Here is a 17,969-nt window from a genome sequence, read left to right on the forward strand (position 1 = left end):
GAAGAATATGGCTAAGAAGTCATTTTTTCCAATATAATTCATTGAGTGCAAGCTTTATTGGGCATATTCCTCATAATTGAGAATATCAGTTAGTACTACTCACATACCTATTTCCCCATTATTTCTTGTAAGGTTAAAATTTACATACTCTAAAATTTTAGCCTTAATTTATGTTAATTCTTTATAACATATTTTTGAGGATCATTTAGCCCTACTTCATCCTTTTTCCCAACCTTGGTTCCTAATATAAAATTTGTAGGTATAATAAACTATATCCACTTGATGCCAAGACAAAAATATATAAACAAGCATTAAAAATCAACAAGTTTATTATTTAGCCTCTTGAAGTAGTCACCAGTACGGAGGCACCTCAAGGAGATCAATCTAGATCAGTCGGCAAGAGTAAACACAACAGAAAAACAAAGATTTGATGGAGGCAATGCAGAATAGATTGTTTTATTGCATGACAATTGATTACATCCAACCAGTAATAACTAGGTTACAGCATACCAGCTCACAGGCCTAGTAGAACATACAGAATAGGTCACAATTGGGATCTTGAATCTTGAGATCTATCTTCTACTCACATTCTAGCTACTTGATTCTCTGATTGATTACATCCTAATGCACAATTGCAATTATATATATTGATCCAAAGGATCCAGTCGGCCCCAAAGGGATCAAAACCCGAAGAACAAGACCTAAGTGTAAAATAACAAGGTCGGCCTCCACCAAGAGATTCCTCCAAAAAATACAAAGGATGAAATGTAGATTGTGGGAAAAAGGTCAAACACGCGCTAAGGAACATCAGAATCAATGCCCAAGGCTCCACAATCTTCAGAAGGGGTTCCGGTAGATCACCAAAATAGGTCCAGGAAACCGGTAACAGGAAACTGTCAAGGAAATGGATAGCGATATCTTACCGAAAAATTATCCAAATGCGATGCAGTCTGGAAGAAAGAAAGATGATCAAGTCTTCAAGTAGAATCCAACTCCACAGGATCCGATGAGCCAAAATCAGGACACATAGAAAGGAAAACCGAAACTACAAACAAAAAGCAAAACAGAAAGGAAAATATTTTTGGTTGATGCAAGATTGCTATGAACCGGGGATGCTCCTGCATCAGACATCCAGGATTATTGAAAAAGTGAGCCTCTCACTTTGTCGGGGTCAGAGGGAAACCAAGGTGGTCTACCTCTGCCAGAGAAATCCAAGATGAATCTTCAACTAGTATGTCCTTCCACTTCACAAGATATTCCTTATACTGACTGCTCTGGGTACTACGCCCAATCCTACTGTCCAAAATCTCTTCAATCTGATTCGGTTCCTTCTGGGGCAACTATTTCTCCAAGTCTGCAACATTGTCCTCATTGAATTTTGGTTCATGATACTCATGAAGATTTGCAATGTTAAACACAGATGAAATACTTAGACTATCTGGTAACTTTACTTCATATGCATTTCCAGAACTGAACTTCCTCAAAATCCTGCAAGGTCCAAACTTCTTCATCTGCAACTTGTTAAAAGTTCCAACTGGGAATTATCTTTTCTCAGATATACCATCGCTTCATCGCCAAATTCAAATCCCTTATGTCTCTTCTTCACATTTGCCTTCTCCTTATATTTGTTGTTCATGTCTTCCAAATGCTGCTTAACCTGAATATGCAATGTTGTCATGTGATCTGCAAAGTCTTCTACTTCTGAACTTATCCAGTTTTCACTGCTAATGTCTCTCAATTTTGATATACCTCTAGGATGCACTCCGGTAACAATCTCAAAAGGTGTTTTTTTGGTACTTCTATTCACTAAATTGTTGTAGGCAAACTCTTCTTGTGCAAGGATCAAATCCCAACTTCTGATTTTATCTCCCACTAAACATCTCAGCAAAATTCCTAAACTCTGGTTAACAACTTATGTTTGTCCATCAGTCTGTGGATGAAAAGTAGAACTGAACTTAAAATCTGTCTTCATCTTCTTCCAAAGTGTTCTCCAAAAATAGCCAACAAACTTAGTGTCTCTGTTTAAAACTATGCTCTTAGGTAATCCATGCAACCTTACCACTTCCTTGAAAAATAGGTCTGCTACATGCAATGCATCTGATGTCTTCTTACAAGTTATGAAATGAGTCATCTTCAAGAATCTATCCACTACCACAAATATAGAATCATTCCCTCTCGGTGTCTTAGGCAATCCAAGTACAAAATCCATTCTTATATCCTCGCAAGGTCTTACCGTTACTGTTAAAGGTTTATACAATCCCACATTCTAACTACTACCCTTTGCAACTTGACAAAGTCAACAAATCTGCACATATCTCTTAACATCCTTATGAATCTGGGGCCAAAAGTATTATTCACTCACCAATGCTACTGTTTTGTCAATGCCAAAATGTCCAACTAGTCATCCACTATGTTTGTCCTTTATAAGATTCTCCCTCATAGAACTCTTAGGTATGCACAACTAAAATCCTCTTAATAACATCCCATCCTGAATGAAGTAATCCATCCACTTGCTGCTATCTACCATAATCAGGTCTCTACATGCTTTCCAAGGTTCTGCAAAATCCAGGTCATCATCATACAAGGTCTTCAAATCTTCAAATCCTAATATTGTCACTCTCATTTCTGTCAACAAATTCCTTCTTCGACTTAATGAATCAACAACTTTGTTAGATTTTTCACTTCTATGCTTCAACACAAAGGTGTAACGTTGTAATAATTCTACCCATCTCATATATCTCTGATTCAACTTACTCTAACTATTCAAATACTGCAAAGCTTGATGATCTGTATACAACACAAACTTCTTAGGAAACAAGTAATGTCTCCACTTCTTCAAGGATTTAACTATGGCATAAAACTTCTAATCATACATTGAATATCTCCTCTGGGCATCATTAAATTTCTCACTAAAATAGGCTACTGCTCTCCCTTCCGGACTCAAGACTGCTCCTATTGTTGTTTCACTTGCATCACAATCCACTTGAAATACTTTATTGAAATCCAGTAAAGCCAACACAAGTTGCTCAGTCACTTTCTGCTTCAACAATTCAAAACTTTTGTTTGCTTTGGTGGTCCACTTGAATTCCTTCCGATCTCCTCTCATGGTCTCAATCATAGGGTTACAATCTAAATTGAAATTTTTGATAAACTTTCGGTAAAAACTAGTCAATCCATGAAATTATCTTACCTCTCGAATGCTATAGACTAACTCATCCTTCATGAAAGTACACTTCTTGATATTGATCAACAACTTCTCTTCTCTCAACCTCTTCAAAAACTTGTCTTAAATGCAACAAATGCTCCTCTTTTGTCCTACTGAAAATCAGAATGTCATAAAAATACACTAACAAACTTACCCAAGAATTTCTTCAATACCTCATTCATCAGCCTCATGAAAGTAGTCGGTGCATTAGTCAATCCAAACGGTATCACCAAACATTCATACACTCCTTCATTTGTCTTAAATGTTGTCTTTCACTCATCGCCTTCTCTGATCCTGATCTGATGATATGCACTCTTCAAATCTATCTTTGTAAAGTATTTTACTCCACTCAAATAGTCCATTATGTCATCCATCCTAGGGAAAGGAAACTGATATTTCACTATGATCTTGTTTATTGCTCTGGAATCAGTACACATTCTCCATTCTCCATTCTTGTTAGGTGCTAATACAGTTGGTACTGCACAAGGGCTCAGACTCTCCCTAATCAAACCTTTCTTCAATAGCTCCTACACTTGCCTATTCAGTTCTTCATTCTTTGTCGATGTCAATTGGTGTGCAGTTTTGTTAGGCAAACTAGCTGTAGGAACCAAGTCCATGCAATGACTAATACTTCTCACATGTGGAAATCCATCAAGTACATTATCTGAAAGGATTTCCTCATACTCTATCAGCAAATCTTTTATCTCTTCCGGGTGTTCTCTTTCGGTTCCGGTTTCTCAGTCTTCTTAGGAATTAAGGTAAAACACACATTCTCATGTCTCAATCCATCCAATAATTTCCTTCCATCTACCAAACAAATTCTAGCATTTATATATACTTCATTCTTCAAAGGTTCCTCCAAGGGTAACAAGGTTTGCTTCATCCCATTGGCCACAATAGTGTATGTATTCTTCCTCCCATCATGTATTGCCTATCTATCAAACCGCAAGGGTCTACCCAACAAAAGGTGACAAATATCCATAGGTATAATATCACACAAGACATCATCATGATAATTCCCAATTTTCAATTTCACCAAACATTGTTCACTTACTAACAACTTATGTTCATCCTGAATCCATGCTATCTGATAAGGCTTAGGGTGTTTCAATCTCTCCAATTTCAACTTATTCACGATTTCTTCTGAAACGAGATTATCTAAACTATCACTATCAATAAAAAATTTACAAGACTTACCAGATACCTTACATTTGGTCTTGAACATATTCTTCCTCTATAAGGGCTCTTCATCTCCTTCAATATGACATAAATCTCTCCTCATCACCAACAGTTCTCCATCTTCCAGTTTATTGTCTGATCCGGTAGGGTTTTCTTCCACCACTGCTGCTCTTCCGGTAGTTTCTATCTTCTTACACTCGAATGCACAATTTCCTTCTCCTCCACATTTAAAGTGAGTTCCTCTGAATATCCTCTTGTCTTGTCTTCCAAATTTCTCATTTCGGTAATCATCTGGTTCTTTGCTCTGGTAGAAATTTATATCATCCTTTCGATATGGATTACCTTCTTTGTTCACTTCCTTGTCCTTTCCCTGATTGGTACTGGTTCCTCTTCCTCCAGTATATCCTCTTCCTCCTTGAAATTTTCCTCCAATAAACCTTCCACCTCTGCCTCTATGTCTTTGCTCATGTATTTTGTTTAACTTCTCTTCTGCCTTTAGGGTATACTAGTAAGCCTCTTCAACACTCTCCAATTTGATCAAATTGAATTCATCTTGTACAAACATCTGCAATCCATTCAAATATCTTGCAAATTGTTCAACTTCATCATCAACATGTCTGGATCAGATATTCAACTTGTAAAATGCTTCGGTGTACTCCTTCACACTAGTTTCCTTCTGTCTTGAATTCTGCAACATCCAAAACAGATTCACTTGATAATTAGTTGGCATAAAATTTGATTTCAACTTAGAAATCATCTGATCCCATGTCTTAATCTTCTCTTTACCTCTTCTCTGTCTATCAACTTGCAAATGCTCCCACCAAAGAGATGCATGACCTTTCAATTGGGTACAGGCATATTTCACCTTCCTCTCTTTTGCAGTGTTTTCAAAATCAAAATACTTCTCCATCTCCGAGATCCAATCCATGAATTCATCTGAATCTAACTTCCCATCATATTCTGGTGGGGTAAAATGAGGTTTAGTATTATCCCTACTCAAAACCCTCAAAAACCTTTCCTCATCCGGATACACTGCTGGTAGGTTTGCTTGTTCTGTCACAGCTTCTTCTCCTTCATCTTCACTTACATCTTCAATATGTTGGCCTCTTCTCTGGGTTGTCTTCATGGCATCCAACTGGGCTGCTATACCTCACAACATCTCCATCACAATAGGGTCTACATTCCCAGATGCTCCACCATTCCTAGATCCTCTTTGCACCATCGTTCACACTAGTCCTCTATAGCTACAGGTTGAATCTGCAATCCGCCACCCTACAACAAAAATTTCAAGACATGCAACCTCCAAAATGAAACTTCACTTTGTTACCACTTGAAGTAGTCACTGGTGAGGAGGGACCTCAAGGAGATCAATCTGGACTGGTTGACAAGAGTAAACACAACAGAAACACAAATATTTGATGGAGGCAATGCATAACAGATTGTTTTATTGCATGAAAATTGATTGCATCCAACCGATAACAACTATCTGATTGATTACATCCTAATGCATAATTACAATTATATATATCGATCCAAAGGATCCAGTCGACCCAAAAGGGATCAAAACCCAAAGAACAAGACCTAACGTGTAAAATAACAAGGTTGGCCTCCACCAAGAGATTCCTCCGAAAATCCAAAGGATGAAACCTAGATCATGGGAAAAGGTCAGCCACACACCAAGGAACATCAAAATCAATTCCCAAAGCTCCACAAGCTTCGGAAGGGGTTCTGGTAGATCACCAAAATAGGTCCAGGCAATCAGTAACAAGAACTATCAACCGATAACAAGAAACTGTCAAGGAAACCAATAGTGATATCTTGTTGGAAAATGATCCAAATGCGATGAGGTCTGGAAGCAAGAAAGATGATCAATTCTTCAAGTAGAATCCAACTCCATAGGATCCGGTGAGCCAAAACTAGGACACACAGAAAGGAAATTTGAAACTGTAAACAAAAAGCAAAACAAAAAGGAAAATGTTTTTGGTTGATGCAAGATTGCTATGAATTGGGGATGCTCCTGCATCACCTCCAAAAGCACTCAAAAACTCAATGTATTATCTTGTGAACAAAGATTACAATGCACTTGTAGAGTTTCCATGAATACTTAAATTGAAACATCAAATTCCCTACATGCACTTCTTGTGAACAATAAAATAAGAATCATGTAACCACTGTTGAACACAATGTACCATTGAGAGGGGGGTGAATCAGTGGTTCTTGAAATCTTTTCTTTTTAATTAACCTTGGAATAATGATTATCACCCTAAGAATTAAACAATCAAACTGGTAAGATAAATGTGGATATCAAAAGAGGCAAACACACAAATGCAGCCCACAATACCATATGTACGAGGAAAACCCAATATGGGAAAAACCTCGATGAGAAATGTTGTTGGAGTTTACTACTCCAATCCAACCTCACAATGAAATAATGGATTTCAATGATTTAGAGCACCAACCCAAGGAGCACCAACCCCTACTGATTTAGGGCACTAACCCAGGAGCACCAACCCTTGCACCAAGCTCCAACTTAGTGTTGTATAATGAAATATAATTTTGATACGGTTAAAGCACCTGGTTGCAAATGAGTTCTGCAACACCTGATTAATGGATTTATGTCGGTTAACAGCCTCCTTTTCTTCACTAGTTCTCACATTGTCAGTTATTAGATTACACTCTCTGATCACTCACTGGTTACTCCTAGCCTCTCTTCTTTCTCCCTCATCCTCACACTTCACTGTGTCACTCTTGGATGCCTTCTTAACTAATCACTTCTCACCGGTTTGCTTGAATGTTAGAACTGCAACAGTTTGTCGATTACTCTCTCTCTGCCGGTTAGACCCTCTCACCGGTTTGCCTGCTAACTCACACTATAAATTTCTTAGAATAAAATCTAAGGCAAATAATATTTCTCCTTGCTTAGACTTGCATCTCTCTCACACCTTGCATCAAGCATCAACTGATTTCAATTTTAAGCTCACATATTTATCTTCTAGGGTTCTCGCCAAAGCAGCATTCAAACAGTGTCGTGTTAGGTTTTGCCTTCACCAACTTGATTCGTATTGGATTTGATCTTTCTGGAGAGATGATCTGCACATCATCGATCACTGTCAATACCTTGCATTCCAATGTGTGTTTTTATATTTAAATGTCTGCACTATGTTTTTCTGTGTTTCTCTGTCACACACCATTAATGGCTCAGCTATTTCCTTCAACAAACGGGTACGAAGATTTGATCTTCTTGTAGGATTAGTTCAATTACTTGCCAGCTTGTCTTCCTCAAGTCACAATCTTCTACCATCCTCCCATGACTTATGGATTCTTCATAAAATTCAACCTGTTTGTTGATTGTTACGTCGATGCACACTTCACCGACCTATGCATGATCACCACCTAGCTTCCAACTATCATCTTTGTCGACATCCACATCTGTCTAGTTTTCTATGTCATTTTGGCATTCTTCATTGACCAAGATTGACTACCGGTTCAACTCACCTTACCGATAAAACCTAACTCCACCGGTGGGCCTTCATACCTGCAGACCTCTTCTTTGTCAATGGATCAACTTGGCCTTCCATCAAACATGTTGGTCCTACTACTCAGTCCATTTACTGATAGCATTGATCTTCTCTGAGTATGCCAGTTTACATCCTTTATTTATTCTCTTACTTGCTTGCTTGTCTTGTCAGTGGTCCTTCTTTACCGGTAGATGACACATTTCATGTGTATCGATAACCTTCCTTCTATCTGCTTACACACATATGGATTGACATCATCATGTCTTACTTCTCCTATAACGATCACCACTTCTTACTCACCGGTGACCATGCCAAACCAGTTGACATCAATGGCAACCTAATGCCAATAATACGTTGGCATTGTGTTGTCATTGATGCCAACCAGTATAGGATGACAACCAGTATGGGAGATGTATGTGTAGTGTTGTCATTGATACATACAAGATGTGATGTCTTGTCTTTGATGACACATAACTTAGCAATTAGTCGGTAAGGAAGAGAAGGTCATTTAGAATAATGGCCATTGGAGTCACCGGTACACAAGTTAGTGATTGACTTGTGTTGAAGACATAAGGACTACAGACCGGCAAGTGGCATGTTGGAAATTTATAGTTGCCAACCAACAAGAGAGAAAGATGTTGGGTTGTTGATTGTGATGAAGAGGATGAATGTTACAAAAATCACATCAACACCAAAAGTGAAGTATGTGCAGGCCACCGATATGCTATGTAGGATGAGAAACATCAGGACTCCTACCAGATAAAGACGCAATCACCATATGAAGAGATGACTAACAGTGAATGTGCTCAACTGGGTCACATGTGCATGTTTGAAGATATGCATGCTCAAATAGGGAAGCCACATTGGTTCAATGCAGGATGCAAATGACAAGGATCCACTTCTATCAGTAAGTGGAGCTTATCTCCTATTATGAATGGAATGCATCATAGTCCTTCGAGATAAGACAAAAGAGTAGAATGCAAGTGATTAAAGGCTCCCACCAAATGAACTAGTGAATCACTAAGTTGCCTTAGGTGCATGAGACCAAAGATAAGAATCGAATCAACCAGGTAGACATGATGAGTTTCTTGTATTGAGATTGAAGGATATGGATGTCACTTTGACAAACATGTTAATAGCTGAACCAGTCTATTGATGAAGAAGGCGGGTTGAGCAGTTGTAGACAAAGGATGTCTCCAGAATGTAGATTAAGTTTGGTGCCACAGGTGTGCATGGTATCTTACTAGTATACACGCAAAAGATACTACCAGTATAGGTGTAGACCAATAAGCTGACAAAGTGCAGATGCAAAGAAGGCTCCCATCTACTGAAGATGTGCATGAGGTAGGTTAGAAATTGTGCTGGTCAGTTTAGGTGCTCCACCAAAAGAGAAGCAGAATGCAAGGTTGAAGGCAGATTGGTTAGGGTATAACTGACAGGGTCTGTGAACCGGTAGATAAACCCGATTGTGTGGATGGTTGGTGATCCTATCCAAACCGACATAGCAAAGTAAGTTGAGTTGGATGTCATAAAAGGGGCCACGTGGAGGTGAAGTGGAATGCATGCATAGGTTGGTGTGATGTGTTGGTGAGGTCATTGGCGACTGGTCCAACATTTATAACGACTGTGAAGCTCGAGGAATGAAGGAAGAGGATTGCAACTCGAGATCAAGGAAACAGTAGAGATATAGTACATAATGATCTTGTAGATCGAGAAGGGTGAAGGAAATTGCATCACGCACGTGAATGATTAGACAAAAGGTTAAAAATCATGCTACAGACAGCTAAAGATAGAAGATGTGATTTGCAAGGTAAACAGTTGGGCGATGTTCACTGATTGAGTGTTGAACATCGATCAAGGACATGATATCAGAGTGGATATGATATGTCATGATGATCAGAGATCATATCAAATGTAGATTCAGTACATGGCGGAAACCCTAGCGTGCCAATGTTCAAACTCATGTTTAGTCAGGAAAATGTGGCTATAAGAGAGTGAGCCAAAGATGTAGTTGGGGCTGCTGCAGGAGAGAGGAAATCAGTCAAGTTCTCAATGACAATATAAGGAGAGACTAAGTGTGAGAGAGAATAGGGTTGAAGAGTTTAACCGGAAATAGTGAGGCAACCGATAGTTTGCCATTGAGTCTGACAGAGGAGTACATCGATGGTGACTGAACCGACAGAGAATAGTTATAGAAGATTGCAGAGAAGGGAAGATAAGAACTAGCAGGAATCAGATGGTAGACATATAACTAAGTTATCAAGACCAGTGGTGGATAGCAGTAGTGTGACAAAGAGAAAAGAGAACCGACAAAGAGCAGAATTGACAGAGAAGAAGCAGAGGTTGAATCGGTAAGGTTGCAACAAAGAAGAAAGATTGCAGAGGTTACATAACTCATTTGTAACAAGGAGATTACTTTTGCATTGATTATATGATATTGTAATCACTGAGTTGGAGCTCGGTGCAAGGGTTGGTGCTCCTTGGGTTGGTGCCCTAAAGCAGGAGTGGTACTCCTTTGGTTGGTGCCCTAAATCAGAAGTGGCACTCCTTGGGTTGGTGCCCTAAATGTTGTAACCGAATCTTTTATTGTGAGGCTGGATTGGAGCAGTAGTCTCCAACAACATTTCTCACTGAGGTTTTTCCTATCTTGGGTTTTCCTCGTACATATGGTGCTATGTGGTGTCCCTTTTATGTGTGGTTGCATTTGTGTCATTCTCCTTTCTAACCAGTATGTCTACTTTATGTTAGATCTGTTGACTGGTTTTCACATATAGGATAGAAAAGGTTTAAGTTTGGAAATCACTGATTCACCCCCCCTCTCAGTGACATCTTGTGTTCAACAATTGGTATCAGAGCCTAGGTTCTTGGTTGATAAGGTTTCTCTAGCTTGGGTAGATTATGGTATTTGAACACAATGGTTTGTTTAGTGTCAATCCCTACTCCTGTATTTGATGGTTAAAATTTTCTTGTTTGGAGTTGTAGGATGGAAGTCTCCCTATCCTCCTTAGGGTTTGATGTGTGGATGTCAGTTGTAAATGACTGCCCTAGTAAATTGAGTTCTCCCATAGATTTAGATGCAGAAGGAAGAAACCAGTGCAATGATGTAGCAATGAAGGCTATACTCTGTGGGTTATCAGATGATGTTTCCTCACAGGTGGACAGATGCAAATCGGCAAAGAGATTATGAGACAAATTAAAGAAGCTCTATGGAAATGAGCCTACCACTACAAAACCGGTTTGTGAAGACAAGATGAGAAATGAAACTCATGTATATGTAGATGATGAAGGCATATCTGTTTATAGTAGCAGCAATGATGAAGAAGGAACCCACCTCTTCATGGCTCAAGAATTAGAGGATGAGAGGCACACATCATAGAATGATCATGCAGATCACTCCTACCGGTGAGATGTATTTGGTAGTGATAGTGACAAAGAAGAAGAAGATGAATCAAAAGTTGATCTTGAAGGGGAACTTGTAAGTGCACTTGAAGAACTTAGTAGATAGAGGAATGTATACAAGTTATTCAAGAATGTTGCAGTTGTGGAACAAAACCGGTTGATCGGATGCCTTGAAGAATCTGAGAAATGTATATCAAAGTTGAAGACTCAACAAGAAGACACCAAGGAATGCAGGTGTAAAGATCTAGCATCTAAGCTAGAGGCAAAAGATAAAGAGTATCAACAGCTAGAAGGAGAAATGGAGAATCTCTGAAATGACCTTGAGAAATGTCAGGATGAGCTCAAGATAAGAATTCGGTTTGATGGAAGTAGTGATGCCTTGGACAAAATGTTGAAGAAGAAAAAGCATGCCAAGGATACCAGAGGATTAGGATGTGGTGTCAGTGAATGCTCCACTAGCAAGAATGTCCCCCACAATGACATTTTGTTTGTCTCCTTAAATGGAGATAACAAGGGAAAGACCTTCACTATTTGGAATACTCCCTGGAAGAAGGTTGATCTAACCAGAACCAGTGAAGACATGAAGCTAAGGATGAAGACCAATGCTGCAAGAAGGAGGAACAATACAAATCCCAAAGGAAAAGGAAAGATGGGAGAAGGTAGCTTCACTTGAAGCAAGAACATGAGAAGACAACAAAGAAGACCTCTTATCGGTAGAAGAGAAGGAAATGCTACCGCCCACAAGAAAAATAAAGTGTGGGAAAATAAGAGATCAAATGGAAGAGTTGCAGAGCATGGACAATCCGTGATCCATCCCCGGAGAAGAAGAAATGGAGATACTAAACCGATAAGATCTCCTCATTCTTGGCAAAACAAATTTGTAGGTCACAAGCCTCCTTTCTCTAGTTATTGTTTTGCATGCAAGGAATATGGCTATAGAGAAGATGAATTCAGAATGAAGTCTAGGAATAGACAATTTGCTCTTCCTAGAGACAATATCGTTGTATGTCGGAGGTGTAATAGGTTTGGCCATAAAAGTCATGATTGTAGAAGGATGAATGTGCAGTCATATGGTAACCGGTATAGTAGCTATGCTCTGTATAAAAATGGATTTAGAGCATTTGAAAGACAAAATGTTGTGTGGAGCAAAAGGAGAAGAGGTTTTTCTCTTGCAATATCAAGAGGTCCACCGGTTCCGGTAGCAGATTACAATGGCATGACCAGAAGAAGATGGTCTAACCAATTTAACAAAAGGTCCTCCAAACATGCATTTGGCATGAACACTGTTTACTTCTACAGTAATGCTTTTGGTCATGTGGTAGAATCTAGTAGAGCAAGGACCTATTGACAAAATATGGAAAGACCTGCTCCTAAGACTGAAAATGGGAAGAAGAATGAGACCAAGCAGGTATGGGGGAAGAAGCAAGAAGATGCAACCGTGGAATGGCACTGTGCATTCAAAGAATAGGTGATATCTCCTAAGGCTTAAAGGAGATGCAAGACCCCAGGGGGAGTAACATATTGATCCGATCATTCACCCCCTCAATAGAAGAGGACACATGGAAGAACAGGTTGTTGTCGGTATGAAGGAAGGGAATGAGATGGTAAGTGTGTGTAGTGGTTGCCTTGGATACACACCACATATCGGAGATGGTTCACTATTGCATGTGTCAATAGATAGATAATTAACAATTGGTATCAGATGCAAATTGACACAAGAAGACAAGAGTTAGAGGAAGGTGCTCTAGTAGAAATGATGGACCGGTGTAGGAAACCGGTATGTGCAGTAGGTTACCGGTATGTATACTAACCAGCAGTGCAGGTTATGTAAGACAATGAGGTCTAGGATCATTGCATTAAATCTAATAGCATGGAATGAGGATTTTATGTCTCAGGTGGTGTTGAAGAAGACCTGAATGACATATGTTGGCTCGGTTGTTGATCATGTAGGCATGCATGTTTTTGGGCTAACTGGTTTGATTTATGGCATGATAATGATATTGTATGGCATTGTGTACATCTAGGAACATGTCATATGTTGTGGTGAATAGAATGGATTTGAAAGATCATCAATTGATCACATATGCACAACTCAACTGGTATATGGTGCAGATTGGAGCTCCAGTTTTGAACTTGACAGACAATGAAAACCTGAGATGTATGACTCAGGGGGAGCTGACATACATGTTTTCTGATTTGTATCAAACTTGCTGGACACAGAGGGTGTGCAAGTGTATATGGATGTACCAGTATGTTTATGTTTTTGGAGGTATCCGGGATTGTGAGATATTTCAATGTCTATCCAATTGAAATCACAACTAGAACACCGAGAGTGTTGTTTGCAAAGAGGGAGAGTTACCTGCATAGAAGAACATATAGTTGGTATCAGATAAGATGCAAATGGTATCAGTGTTAGCTTCAACACTTGATATCAACAAATTGGGGTCAGAATGACTTCTGCATATCAAGGGGAGATGATGCAGTCTGACCAACAGGTATGTTGTATTCACTGACACATGTGCCTTCAATTAGTTTCAGACTTGTATATGCATGTGTTTCCGATTTGCATATACACTTGGTTGTTGGGAAATTGGTGTCAATCAGTGGTTGAGCTCTACATCTCAAGTGGTGTGACTTGAGAGGATGCAAAGTATGAAGGTAGAAGGAGAAGAAGCATCTAGTAGAGAAAATGGAGAGAGAAAAATATGTCAGTGCTCGGTAGACACAATGAGGAGAGAAAGCTTGTCAGTACCCTTTGCCATTGTTATCAAAGGGGGAGAGAGATTCTATAGTATGTCGGATACTACATGTGTTGACATCAATACCAAAGGGGGAGATTGTTGGCATTGTGTTGTCATTGATGTCGATTGGTATAGGATGGAAACCGATATGAGAGATGTATGTGCAGTATTGTCATTGATACATATAGGATGTAATGTCTTGTCTTTGATGACACCTAACTTAGTAGGTAACTGGTAAGGAAGAGAAGGTCATCTAGAATAATGGTCATTGGAGTCACCAGTACAAAAGTTTGTGATTGACTTGTGTTGAAGACATAAGGACTGCAGAGTGGTAAGTGACATGTTGGCAATGCATAGTTGCCAACCAACAAGAGAGCAATATGTTGGGTTGTTGATTATGATGAAGAGTGGGAATGTTACATCAACACCGGAAGTGAAGTATGTGCAGGCCACCAATATGCTATGTAGGATGAGAAACAACATGACTCCCACTGGATAAAGATGTAGTCACCATATGAAGAGATGACTGATAGTGAATGTGCTCAACTGGGTCACATATGCCTGTTTGAAGATATGCATGCTCAAACAAGGAAGCCACATTGGTGCAATGCAGGATGCAGATGACAAGGATCCACTTCCACCGGTAAGTGGAGCTTATATCCTATTATGCATGGAATGCATCATAGTCCTCTGAGATGAGACAAAAGAGTAGAAGGAAGGTGATTGAAGACTCCCACCAGATGAACTAGTGAATCACTAAGCTGCCTTAGGTGCATGAGATCAGAGATAAGCACTGGATCAGCCAGGTAGGCATGATGAGTTGCTGGTACATAGATTAAAGGATATGGATGTCACTTTGAAAAACATGTTAATAGAAGAACCGGTCTATTGATGAAGAAGGTGGGTTGAGCAGTTGTAAACAAAGGATGTCGCTGGAATGTAGATGAAGTTTGGTGCCACCGGTGTGCATGGTATCTTACTAGTATACATGCATAAGATACTACCGATATAGATGTAGAATGGTAAGTTGATAAAGTGAAGATCCACAAAAGGATCCCATTTGCTGAAGATGTGCATGCGGTAGGTTAGCAAGTGTGTTGACCGGTTTAGGTGCTCCACCAGAAGAGAAGCAGAATGCAAGGTTGAAGGCATATCGATTAGGGTATAACCGACAAGGTCTATGAACCGATAGATAAACCCGATTGTGTGGATGGTTGGTGATCCTATCCAAACCGATATAGTAGACTAAGTTGAGGTGGATGCCGACAAAGGGGCCACATGGAGGTGAAGTGGCATGCATGCATAGATCGGTGTGATGTGCTGGTGAGGTAGTTGGCGACTGGTCTAATATTTATGATGACTACAAAGCTCGAGGAATGAAGGTAGAGGATTGTGGCTTGAGATCAATGAAATAGAAGAGATCCAGTATAGACTGATCTTGCAAATCAAAGAGGGTGAAGGAAACTGCATCACACACGTGATTGATCAAACAAAAGGCCAAAAATCATGTTGCAAACAACTAAAGATAGAAGATGTGATTTGCAAGGTAAATAGTTGGGTGATGTTCATTGATTGATTGTTGAACATCGATCAAGGATATGATATCAGAGTGGATATGATATGTCATGATGATCAGAGATCATATCATATGCAAATTCAATGCATGGCAGAAACCCTAGCATGCCAATGTTCAAACTCACATTTAGGCAGGAAAATCTGGCTATAAGAGAGTGAGCTAAAGATGTAGTTGGGGTTGCTGCAGGAGAGAAGAAATCAGTCAAGTTGTCAACGATAATCAGAGGAGAGACTGAGTGTGAGAGAGAATAGGGTTGAAGAGTTCAACTAGCAACAGTGAGGCAACCGATAGTCTGACAGAGGAGTACACCGATGGTGACTGAACCGATAGAGAAGAGTTATAGAAGATTACAGAGAAGGCAAGTTGAGAACTGATACAAATCAAATGGTAGACATATAACTAAGTTATCAAGACTAGTGGTGGATAGCAGTAGTGTGATAGAGAGAAAAGAGAACCGATAGAGAAGAAGCAAAGGTTGAACCGGTAAGGTTGCAACAAAGAAGAAAGATTGCAGAGGTTACAAAAATCATTTGTAACCAAGAGATTACTTTTGTATTGATTATATGATATTGTAATCACTGAGTTGGAGCTCGGTGTAGGGTTTGGTGCTCCTTGGGTTGGTACCCTAAAGCAAGAGTGGTACTCCTTGGGTTGGTGCCCTAAATATTGTAACCGAATGTTTCATTGTGAAGCGAGATTGGAGCAGTAGTCTCCAGTAATATTTCTCACCGAGGTTTTTCTCATCTTGGGTTTTTCTCGTACATATGGTGTTATGTGGTGTCCCTTTTATGTGTGGTTGCATTTGTGTCATTCTTCCTTCTAACCGGTATGTCTTCTTTATGTTAGATTTGTTAACCGGTTTTCAGACATAGGATAGAAAAGAGTTAAGTTTGGAAATCACTAATTCACCCCCCCCCCCCCCCCCTCAATGACATCTTGTGTTCAACATAATGCCAACAACCACACATCCCGATCCATTCTTTCTCTTCTCACATTTGCAGCCTACAAGAGGTTTTCAATTCAACCTTAGCCAACAAGCCAAAATTATAATAGCTAACCTCTAATAAGTACTGTGTCGACTTGAATTTCAACCTCAGAATGCTACCTACAATAAGTTAGTTTCACAAAATACCAATGAAACTACATGAAATACATATGAAATAAAATACTAATATTACCTTCATGGCTTATGTCCCGTTGTGTCCTAACTCCACTGTTCCTGGTTGCAGATGGTGTGCTCTCAGACAATGCACTGATGACTTCCAAGATGGCATATCAAGAATGGACTGATAACTTGTAGTTAACTGATACTATGATATGCAAATACTACATGATTATGCTATATGATAATTTCTATATGATTATGCTATTTTCTATTTGCTATTTGCTTCAATATTAAAACTCACGGATGCATGTGATTAATTTGAAAACTAACTCTCTCTCAACTAAAGCTCTTGATTTTATAGACTTTGAGAGGATTAGATGATGTGGCTTAGATCAACAGTCATGATCAGATCTATAGATTTGGATGGTTGTGAGCAAAGGTGAAGGTTGAGAGAAAGGGAGAAGGAGAAGACAAGTGTCACTCATCTCACCTTGACTAGGTTGCTGACTGAGAGAATCTAGGGATGGTTAGAGGAAATTTAGGCATGATAGGACAAGTGGACTCAAGTCCTTCCTAAGATGTAGGGGATGTTGGAGAGAATATAGAAGATGGTTATGAAATATGTGTAGGTACACAATATTCATTAATTTTGGTGGTTGGAGATAAATGATGAATTAATATTTAAGAGGTATTAATTTCCTTAGCCACATGTTTGATGAGTTGGCAAAGGGAAGATGAAGTGGAGATGGAAGATGAGTTGGAAGAGGGGGATTAAATAATTTAGGAAATCATTTACTATTTGAGACTATAGGATAGGAGAATAACTATTAAATATTAGATATTTAATTGTTTGGAGGAGATAATTAAATATTAGATATTTAATTAACTTGGTTAAAAGGATAATTGAATATTAGATATTTAATTAATTAGAAGAATAGGATAGATGAATTAATTAATAGAAAGACACGAAAATAAGTTAAATAAATTAATCTTTTCAAATTAACTATTTAACAGAAGAAAAATCATTAAATAAATATAAAATATTTGTTTAATTGCTCATAGCCATTTTTATGTGTATACATTTTGCCCCTCTTTGAAATGATGTCGAGAAAACATTATTTCAAAGATTAAATCAAGTCTCGATAGTGTGCCTGATGGAGATTGAAAATCTTGATTCTGTGCCCCCTCGGGAGATTAATCGTGAATTTGTTGAAAAATTTGGTTTGAACGATTGATCTCATGATAA

The sequence above is a fragment of the Cryptomeria japonica genome, chromosome 2, assembly GCF_030272615.1.
Source record: "Cryptomeria japonica chromosome 2, Sugi_1.0, whole genome shotgun sequence".
Lineage (NCBI taxonomy): Eukaryota > Viridiplantae > Streptophyta > Pinopsida > Cupressales > Cupressaceae > Cryptomeria > Cryptomeria japonica.